We start from the raw sequence: 9438 nt of genomic DNA, 5'->3' as shown, positions 1-9438 counted from the left end.
GTAGGCTTAATTATTTTGTTACGTGTCATATTTGTCTAGGTTTAAAATATTAGTTCTGATACTCAACCAGCTACTTTGTACAAGCCATTAAAGTTGGCTAATATTGTTCAAGACATATGTTATAATGATGCACTATCAAATTGGATGACATATTTATATCTCGATTATGTTTAATGGTATGTGTTATGTTCTGGTAATACCTTGTATCCTGTTTCGGCGATGGTAACGGGTAAGGGGTGTTACATTTAGTGGTATCAGAGCTATGGTTTAGTTGGTTCTCGGACTAATAAAGTGTGTGTAAAAGTCTAGCTATACATGCCATAAAAATATTGTGATAGTGTGGTGACTCTGATTATTCTAAACGTGTTTTGTTTTAATATAGTAATAGATCCTAAAGGCTGCGGTGATGATCTTTAGTAATGCGCCGGCTCCCTTTGAAGGGACCGCACCTATGGAAAGTAGACACGAGACATTGAGACAAGGAGATGAGGCTCGGGATGCCTTTCTCCAAATGATGAACAATTGGTATCTTGAATTTATTCGAGCAAATCCAAATGCTCAACCTCCTCCACCCTCCTATACCTCGGGCGATTCTGTAGCTGCTCAAGGTATAGATTTGGTAAGAATGAACAAGCCTCCGGTTGACAAGATTCAAAAACAAGGGGCAAGAGTTTAGAGCAAAGGTCGATGATGATCCCGAGAAGCGAATGCGGCTTGAAAATTCTACCCGTGTATTTGATGAGCTCTCATGTACACCCGAGGAATGCTTAAAGTGTCTTGTATCACTTTTGAGAGATTCGCTTACCACCGGTGGAAGACTTTGGTTGCGATGGTGCCAAAAGAAAAAGTTACTTGGGATTTCTTCTAGGAAGAATTGAAAAGAAATACATAAGTCGTGATTTATTGATCAAAAGCGGAAGGAGTTCCTTGAATTGAAGCAGGGAAAATGTCATGCGAGTATGAGCGCAATTTGTAAGACTCGATAAGTATGCCCGGGAATGTGTGTCCACCGAGGCCATTATGTGTAGAAGATTTGAAGATGGGCTGAATGAGGACATTAAAGTGCTTGTAGGAATTTTGGAGTTGAAAGAATTTGTAGTATTGGTTGATCGAGCTCTTAAAGTCAAGAATTGAACAAAGAAAGAAGAAAAGTCGCTATTGAGGCCCGAGATGTCGAAAAAGACAGATAAGCAAGCCATTTCAATCTCAACCAAAGAGGTCCAAAGAGACAAACCCTCGAATGACAGGTTTCAATTGGGGATTCACACAGAGATCGTGGTAGAGCATATTCGGGTCTAAAGCTCAAGCTACTACGGTGGCAAGTGTGGGTAATGTGGGACCTAGAAAGCCCGAGTGTCAGCAATGTGGCAGGCAACATTATGGTGAGTGTTGGGGGACCGAGCGAGCTTGTTTCAGGTGTGGTTCTCATGAGCATTTTATTAGAGATTGTCCGGAGAAAGTTAAAGAAGAAAGATTTGAGTGCTAGATGAATACCACCGCTAGTAGAGGTAGACCACCGAGAAATCTGGAGGTGGGACTAGTAGTAAAACTGTGATGAAAGATTTAACGGCAAGATCGGAAGCTAGAGCACTGCTAGAGCTTATGCTATACGTGCCGAGAAGATGCATCATCTCCGATGTCATTCTTGGTACATTTTCTCTATGATACTATTGTTATTGCATTGATTGATCCGGGTCCACTCATTCCTATATTTGCATGAATTTAGTATCCAATAAAAAGTTGCTGTTAAATTCTTGAGTTTACGATTAAAGTGTCGAACCCTTAGGCCAATATGTGCTAGTTGACAAGGTTTGCAAGAATTGCCCATTAATGATTCAAGGTCACTTTGTTTTCCGGCCAACTTGATGTCATTACCATTTGGTGAGTTTGACGTTATTTTGGGAATGGACCGTTAACATTGTATGATGCTAAGGTAGATTGTAAACAAAAGATACTAGAGTTGAAATGTGAAAATGGAGAAATTACGTGGGTTGAAACAGATGAATCAAATAAATTGCCTATGGTGATTTCGCACATGTCTGCAATACATGAGAAAAGGGTGTGAAGCTTATCGGCGTATGTAATGAATATTGAGTTGCCTCAACTGAAATTTGAATCGATCTGATAGTCTGTGAGTTTCGGATGTATTTCGGAGGAATTGCACAGGTTGCCTCCGAACAGAGAGATAGATTTTGCCATTGATTTGTTGCGGGTATTACATCGATCTCGATTGCTCCATATAGAATGGCTCGACCAATTAAAAGAATTGAAGGCTCAATTGCGGGAGTTAACAGACAAGGGATTTGTGAGACCGAGTTTCTCTCCTGGGGTGCTCTGTATTATTCGTAAAGAAGAAGGATGGTTCAATGAGACTTTGCATTGATTACCGTCGACAATAAGGTGACTATAAAGAACAAGTACCCATTGCCGAGGATTGATGATTTATTCGATCGGTTAAAGGGGCCACAGTGTTTTCAAAGATTGATTTGAGGTCCGGTTACTACCACCGGTGAGAGTTAAGTCGATGTGCCAAAAACCGCCTTTAAGACAAGGTATGGACATTATGAGTTTCTTGTGATGCCTTCGACTTAACAAATGCTCCAAATATATTTATGGACTTAATGAATCGGATCTTAGGCCATATTTGGATAAGTTTGTAGTAGTGTTTATAGATGACATTTTAATTTATTCTCGAGATGAGTCGAACATGCCGAACACTTGAGAACTATATTGCAGATCTTGAGAGAAAAGAAACTGTTTGCCAAGTTTAGTAAAAGTGAGTTCGGCTTTGTGAAGTCGGATTTTGGGGCATATAGTCTCGGTGATGGTATTCGGTGGATCCAAGCAAGATTTCTGCGATCGTTGATTGAAACCGCCAAGAATGTATCCGAGGTTAGAAGCTTTTTAGGCTTAGCCGGTATTATAGACGTTTTGTTGAAGGATTTTCGATGATTGCCTCTCCTATGACTAAGTTGTTGCAAAAGAATGTTAAGTTGAATGGATGATAAATGTCAACAAAGCTTTGAAAAGTTGAAAGCACGATTGATGAAGCACCAATTTTAGTACTGCCCGAGTCGGAAAGGAGTTCGTAATTTATAGTGATGCATCATTGATGTGCCTTGGATGTGTGTTGATGCAAGAGGGTAAAGTGGTAGCTTATGCTTGAGACAGTTAAAACCGCATGAGAAGAACTATCCTACACATGATTTGGGCGGCATTGTTGTTTTTGCCTTGAAGATTTGGCGACATTATTTGTACGGTGAAAATGCGAATTTTTACTGATCACAAAAGTTTGAAATACTTGATGAATCAAAAGGATCTGAATCTGCGGCAATGAAAATGGCTTGAATTATTAAAGGATTATGATCTAGTGATTGATTATCATCCGGAAAAGCAAATGTAGTTCTTGACGCCTTAAGCGAAAATTTCTTTTTACTTTGAGAGCCATGAACACGGGTTAGCATTGTCGATGATGGGTCAATCTTAGCGAGATGAGAGCTAAACCGTTATTTCTCCGATTGATTTGTGATGCTCAAAAGAATGATAGTGAGTTGCGGATCAAGAGAACTCAATGCGAATCGAGTTACGACTCGATTTTCGAGTTGGACGGATGACTATTTGATGTTTGAGACGGGATATGTGTCTAAAAACGATAAATTGATTCGAGAAAATATTACATGAGGCGCACAATGGTCGTTTATCGGTTCATCTGGTAGCACAAAATGTATAATGATTTAAAGAAGTCAGTATTGGTGGCCAAGTATGAAAAGGGACATTTCGAATTTGTAACCAAGTGTTTGATCATCAACAAGTAAAAGCTTGAACATCAAGTGCCTTGAGATTACTTCAACCGGTAATGGTGCTGAGTGGAAATGGGACAAGATTACCTTGGATTTTGTAACGGTTTGCCTTTAACTCCTAAAAGAAGGATCTTTGTTTGGGTAGTGGTTGATAGATTAACAAAGTCACCCACTTTATACCGATGCGTCTGATTACATATTTGATATATGGGGTATTTATTTCATGGGTCCATTCCCTAGCTCGTTTGGATATAAATACATATTAGTAGCCATTGATTATATGTCTAAATGGGTGGAAGCCCAAGCCTTACCTACTAATGATGCTAGAGTGGTGGTGAAGTTCCTTAAGAAACTTTTTTCTCGATTTGGAGCACCTAGAGAAATTATCAGTGATAGGGGCACTCATTTGTGTAATGTTCAATTTGATAAAACCCTTAATAAATATAAAGTGTACCACGGAACAGCTACCCTTTACCATCCTCAAACTAATGGACAAGTCGAAGTCGTTAACTGAGAGCTTAAACGCATCCTAGAAAAGACTGTAGAGTCAAATAGGAAGGATTGGGCAAAGAAAATAGATTGATGCAGTTGAACAAGCAAGATGAATGGCGAGCTAATGCCTATGAGAACTCACGATTATACAAGGAAGAAACAAAGTGCCGCCATGATGCTCGTTTAAAGCAACACAAGCAATTTGAAGTTGGAGATCTTGTCTTATTATACAACTCAAGGCTGAAATTGTTTCCTGGAAAGCTTAAATCACGATGGTTAGGTCCTTTTTAGTCCAAATTGTCTTCCCATATGGCACAATAGAGTTAAGTCACCCAACCCAAGGCACTTTCAAGGTATATGGACATCGTTTTAAACTTTATAACGGAGAGGATTTTAAAGACAATGGAGAGGAGCTACGGCTCCATGAACCCGCCTAATAGTCCCACAAGGTAAAGTCGAGCTTAAACTCTAAACAAGCGTTTCTCGGGAGGCAACCCGAGCACTAATCCCACAAATAACTTAGTTTGCTTTTCTATTTGTTTTACAATCTAACTGCAGGTATTCTTGGCATACACGGCCTAGCACACGGGGGTGCTTTAGGCTATAGGATCCCTACGAGCAGGAGACACGGGTGTAGCCATGGCCATGCTAAAACAGGACAAACATTTTTCCCAAGACAGGATGACACATGGGCTGCGATAAATAGCCACAGCCGTGCGACATGGCCGTATGTACCACACGGCCAAAGGACATGGGCGTGTCCCAGACCGTGGTGAAACTACACTTTTATTTCCCAAATAAATCAGTAGAGATCACGGGCTACGATAAATCGCCACAGCCGTGCGAGGCGGTCGTAGGAGACACATGGCCTTTAACACGGGCGTGCTTGAGTTCGTGTGAGAACTTGCCCAAAGATCGAAATGTTCAACAAATTTAGAATAGAATACGGGTTGATGCCACGGCCATGCCCGAAAGCCGTCGCAATCCTAATTAATGGACACGGGTGTGTTGGAATGAGCATGGGCGTTGGAGAAAAGATTAAATCACTACATGGTCTGCAATGCGGCCGTGGAGACCACACGGCCCATGCCTTAGGAACACTTAATTTTTATTACTTTGGCCATTTTTTTTTATTACAATTTAATTTTGCTTTTATTTACTAAATTTTCTTTTCTTTACTTCTGACAGGTTTTTATAATTTATGACTAGAAGAAACCCGTCAGGACCTCTACTTTTTGATAGCGAAATCGAAAGCACAACTTGTAGAAACCGAAGAGAAATAAGGCAAAGCCTATAATACATAGAGGAATAGCAAGAGGTCGATATCCATACCATAATCGAGGAGATGGCTGATAATCAGAATAATCCATTACCTCCTGTGGTTGCTGGAAATCCAATAAATCGGAATCCTACTCCTCGTACTATGTATGATTATGCTAAACCTACTTTAACAAGAACTGAATCGAGTATAGTTAGACCTGTTGTTGCTGCAAATAAGTTTGACAACCTAACAAGATTCAAATGATACAACAGTTTGTTCAGTTTGATGGTTTGCAAGATGAGGATCCAAACACTCATTTAGCAAATTTTCTGGAATTCTGCTACACCTTTAAGATCAAAAGCATTTCTGACGATGCCATTCGCCTTCGGTTGTTTCCATTCTCACTGAGGAATAAGGCTAAACAGTGGTTGAACTCGTTACTGCGAGGGTCAATCACCACTTGGGAACAAATGACCGAAAATTTTTTGCTTAAATATTTTCCACTGGCCAAAATAGATAAATTAAGGAATGATATCTCTTCTTTTGTGCAGATGGATTTAGAAACACTTTATGATGCATGGGAGAGATACAAAGATCTATTAAGAAGGTGCCCTCACTATGGATTACCCCTTTGGCTACAAGTTCAAACTTTCCACAACGATTTGAATCCCTCGACTAGACAAATGATTGACGTAGCTGCTAGTGGAACTATCAATAATAAGACACCTAAAGAGGCTTATGAGTTAATAGAAGAGATGTCACTGAATAATTATCAGTGGCAAGTCATGAGGATAAAACTGATGAAAATAGCCGGCATTTTTAACGTCGATTCGGTTACTATGCTTTTCAATCAGGTAAAACTTTTTAATAGAAAAATTTATGGTTTACTTGGTTCTTCACAGGTTCATCCAGCAATGCAGTGTAATGCAAGTGGAGGTGGAACGAGCAATTTAGAATATCCAACCTAAGGCCCTAACATGGAGAACGAGCAAAAAATTTATATGGGTAATAATCCTCGGCCTCAAAATAATCCTTACAGTAACACTTACAATGCAGGTAGAAGGAACCACCCAAATTTCTCATGAGGAGGCCAAGGAAATCAAAGACCACCATCCCCTCCACGCTTCCAACAACAACCGTACCAGCAAGAGAAAAACTAAACCTTGAGGAGATGATGACAAAATTTATTTCAGTAGCGGAGACTCATTTTCAGAACACTGAAACCTCACTCAAAGATCAGTAAGCATCAATTCAAGGGCTCGAGAATCAAATAGGACAGCTGGCGAAGATGATTTCAAAAAGACCACCAGGGAGTCTACCTAGTAACACCGAACCTAATCCAAAAGAGCATGTGAAAGCAGTTACATTAAGGAGTGGGAAAGTGTTAGCTGAATCTGAAAAGAAGCTGCCACCAATCTGACAAAAAAAGATGAGGAAAAACCTGAAAATAATGAAAAGCCAGTGTTGAGGGAATATAAACCACCAATCTCGTACCCAGCAAAGTTGAAGAAAGACCGCATGGTGCTCAATTCGGTAAATTTCTTGAACTTTTTAAACAATTACATATTAACTTACCTTCTGTTGAAGCTATCTCACAGATGCCTACATATGCAAAATTTTTGAAGGAGCTTTTAACAAATAAAAGGAAGTTTGAAGAATTATCTACAGTGAAACTCAACGAGGAGTGCTCGGCCATACTCGAAAATAAATTTCCAACCAAACTGAAAGATCCAGGAAGTTTTACTATTCACTACTTAATTGGTAGTTTAAATGTTGAGAATGATTTAGGCACTAGCATTAATCTGATGCCATACAAAATGTTCAAGCAACTTGGCCTTGGGGAACCAAAACCTACTAGGAGGAGTATTTAACTAGCTGATAGATCTGTTAAATATCCTACGGGTATTATAGAGGATGTACTAAAGAAGTAGATAAATTTATATTCTCTATTGATTTTGTTGTGCTTGACATGGATGAGGATGAGGTGCCTTTAATTTTAGGTCGTCCATTTTTAGCTACTACTAGGACTGTTATTAATGTGGCTGATGGTAAACTTGTGCTTAGGGTAGGTGACGAAGAGATTATTTTTAGAATTTATGATGCCATGAGATTTTCTAGGGAACAGGATGACTCATGTTATTTTATTGACTTTATTGATCATGCTACACAAGATTCTTTATAGGAAATCATACATAAGGACACCTTGAACTGTGTCTTGCCCAATGAGAGGAGGTAAATGATGTTGATTCTGCGATAGGTAAGATAAAAGTTGAACTAAATTTCAATGAGCCTCCACTGAGCCAAAAGAACTACAAGGGTATTGAGGTAAATAATGAATTAAAATTAAAGCCCTTTATTGAAGAACCACCTAAGTTGGAATTAAAGCAACTACCAGATCACGTAGAATATGCGTTTCTTAGAAATAATTTCACATTACCAATGATTATTGCTTCTAATTTACAACCAAATGAAAAAGACGAGTAACTCCAAGTATTAAAGGAGCACAAAAGAGCTATAGCTTGGAAAATTTTTGACATAAGAGGGATCAACCTTTCTTTTTGCACACACAAAATTTTAATGGAAGATGAATACAAACCATGTGTACAAGCTCAAAGATGATTGAATCCTAACATGAAAGAAGTCGTAAAAGCTGAGGTAATTAAACTTCTAGATGCTGGAATTATTTACCCTATTTCTGACAGTTCTTTGGTGAGTCTTGTGCAGGTTGTTCCTAAGAAAGGAGGCATGAATGTTGCGGCCAATGACAAGAACGAATTAATGCCAACACGAACAGTCACAGGATTGAGAGTTTGCATTGACTATAGGAAATTGAACGATGCTACAGGAAAAGATCACTTTCCCTTACCATTCATTAATCAAATGTTGGAAAGATTATATGGACATATGTATTATTGTTTCCTAGATGGACTCTCTGGTTATTTTGAAATCCCAATAGCTCCTAAGGACCAAGAAAAAATGAAATGTACATGTCCATACGGTACGTTTTCTTATCGACAAATGCCTATTGGATTATATAATGCTCCTGCTACTTCTCAGTGATGCATGTTGGCCATTTTTGATGAACTCATGGAAGACATTATGAAGGTATTTATGGATGACTTCTCGGTATTCAGTAACTCTTTCCATCTTTGCCTTAAAAATTTAAAACAAGTTCTAATGAGATGTGAGGAAACAAATATTGTACTGAATTGGGAAAAATGTCACTTCATGGTTCGTGAGGGAATTGTGTTATGCCATAAAATTTCTAGCAAGGGAATCGAGGTTGATAAAGAAAATGTTGAAACTATTGAGAAACTACCTCCTTCTAATTCAGTTAAGGCTATTCAAAGCTTTTTAGGACATGCTGGATTTTATAGAAGATTTATTAGGGATTTTTCTAAAATAGCTAAGCCACTAATGAATTTACTAGAAAAAGATGTGCCTTTCAATTTCAGTCAAGAATTTTTAAAAGCATTTAATAATCTTAAAGATAAATTAATTAATGCCCCAATTGTAGTTGCACCTAATTGGAATTTACCCTTTCAACTAATGTGTGATGCGAGTGATTTTGCAGTAGGTGCGGTTCTTGGACAGCGGATAGACAAGCACTTTCAATTGATCTATTATGCTAGCAAAACTTTGACAGCTGCACAAGAAAATTATACGACGACTAAGAAAGAATTGTTGGCTGTGGTTTTTGCATTCGATAACCATATTTAATATTATCTAAAGTTGTCGTTTACACTAACCATTCAGCTTTTTGATACCTCCTTACTAAAATAGATGCAAAACCTCGACTAATAAGATGAATTTTACTATTTCAAGAATTCGATATAGAAATTCAAGATAAGAAAGGAGCAGAAAATCTTGTAGTAGATCATCTAT

At 38.5% G+C, this 9438-nt stretch overlaps 1 non-coding gene across 1 annotated transcript; it reads right to left on the bottom strand.

The window, feature by feature from the left end:
- Positions 1-6071: 6071 nt before the first annotated feature.
- LOC128285963 (small nucleolar RNA R71) lies at positions 6072-6178 on the bottom strand. Its single transcript, XR_008276510.1, has one exon. It is a non-coding gene; the product is annotated as a small nucleolar RNA R71 (small nucleolar RNA).
- Positions 6179-9438: the final 3260 nt, after the last annotated feature.

The sequence above is a fragment of the Gossypium arboreum genome, chromosome 12, assembly GCF_025698485.1.
Source record: "Gossypium arboreum isolate Shixiya-1 chromosome 12, ASM2569848v2, whole genome shotgun sequence".
Classification (NCBI taxonomy): domain Eukaryota; kingdom Viridiplantae; phylum Streptophyta; class Magnoliopsida; order Malvales; family Malvaceae; genus Gossypium; species Gossypium arboreum.
The sequence above is the reverse complement of the archived record's forward strand: the minus strand, read 5'-3'. Positions and strand labels throughout refer to the sequence as shown.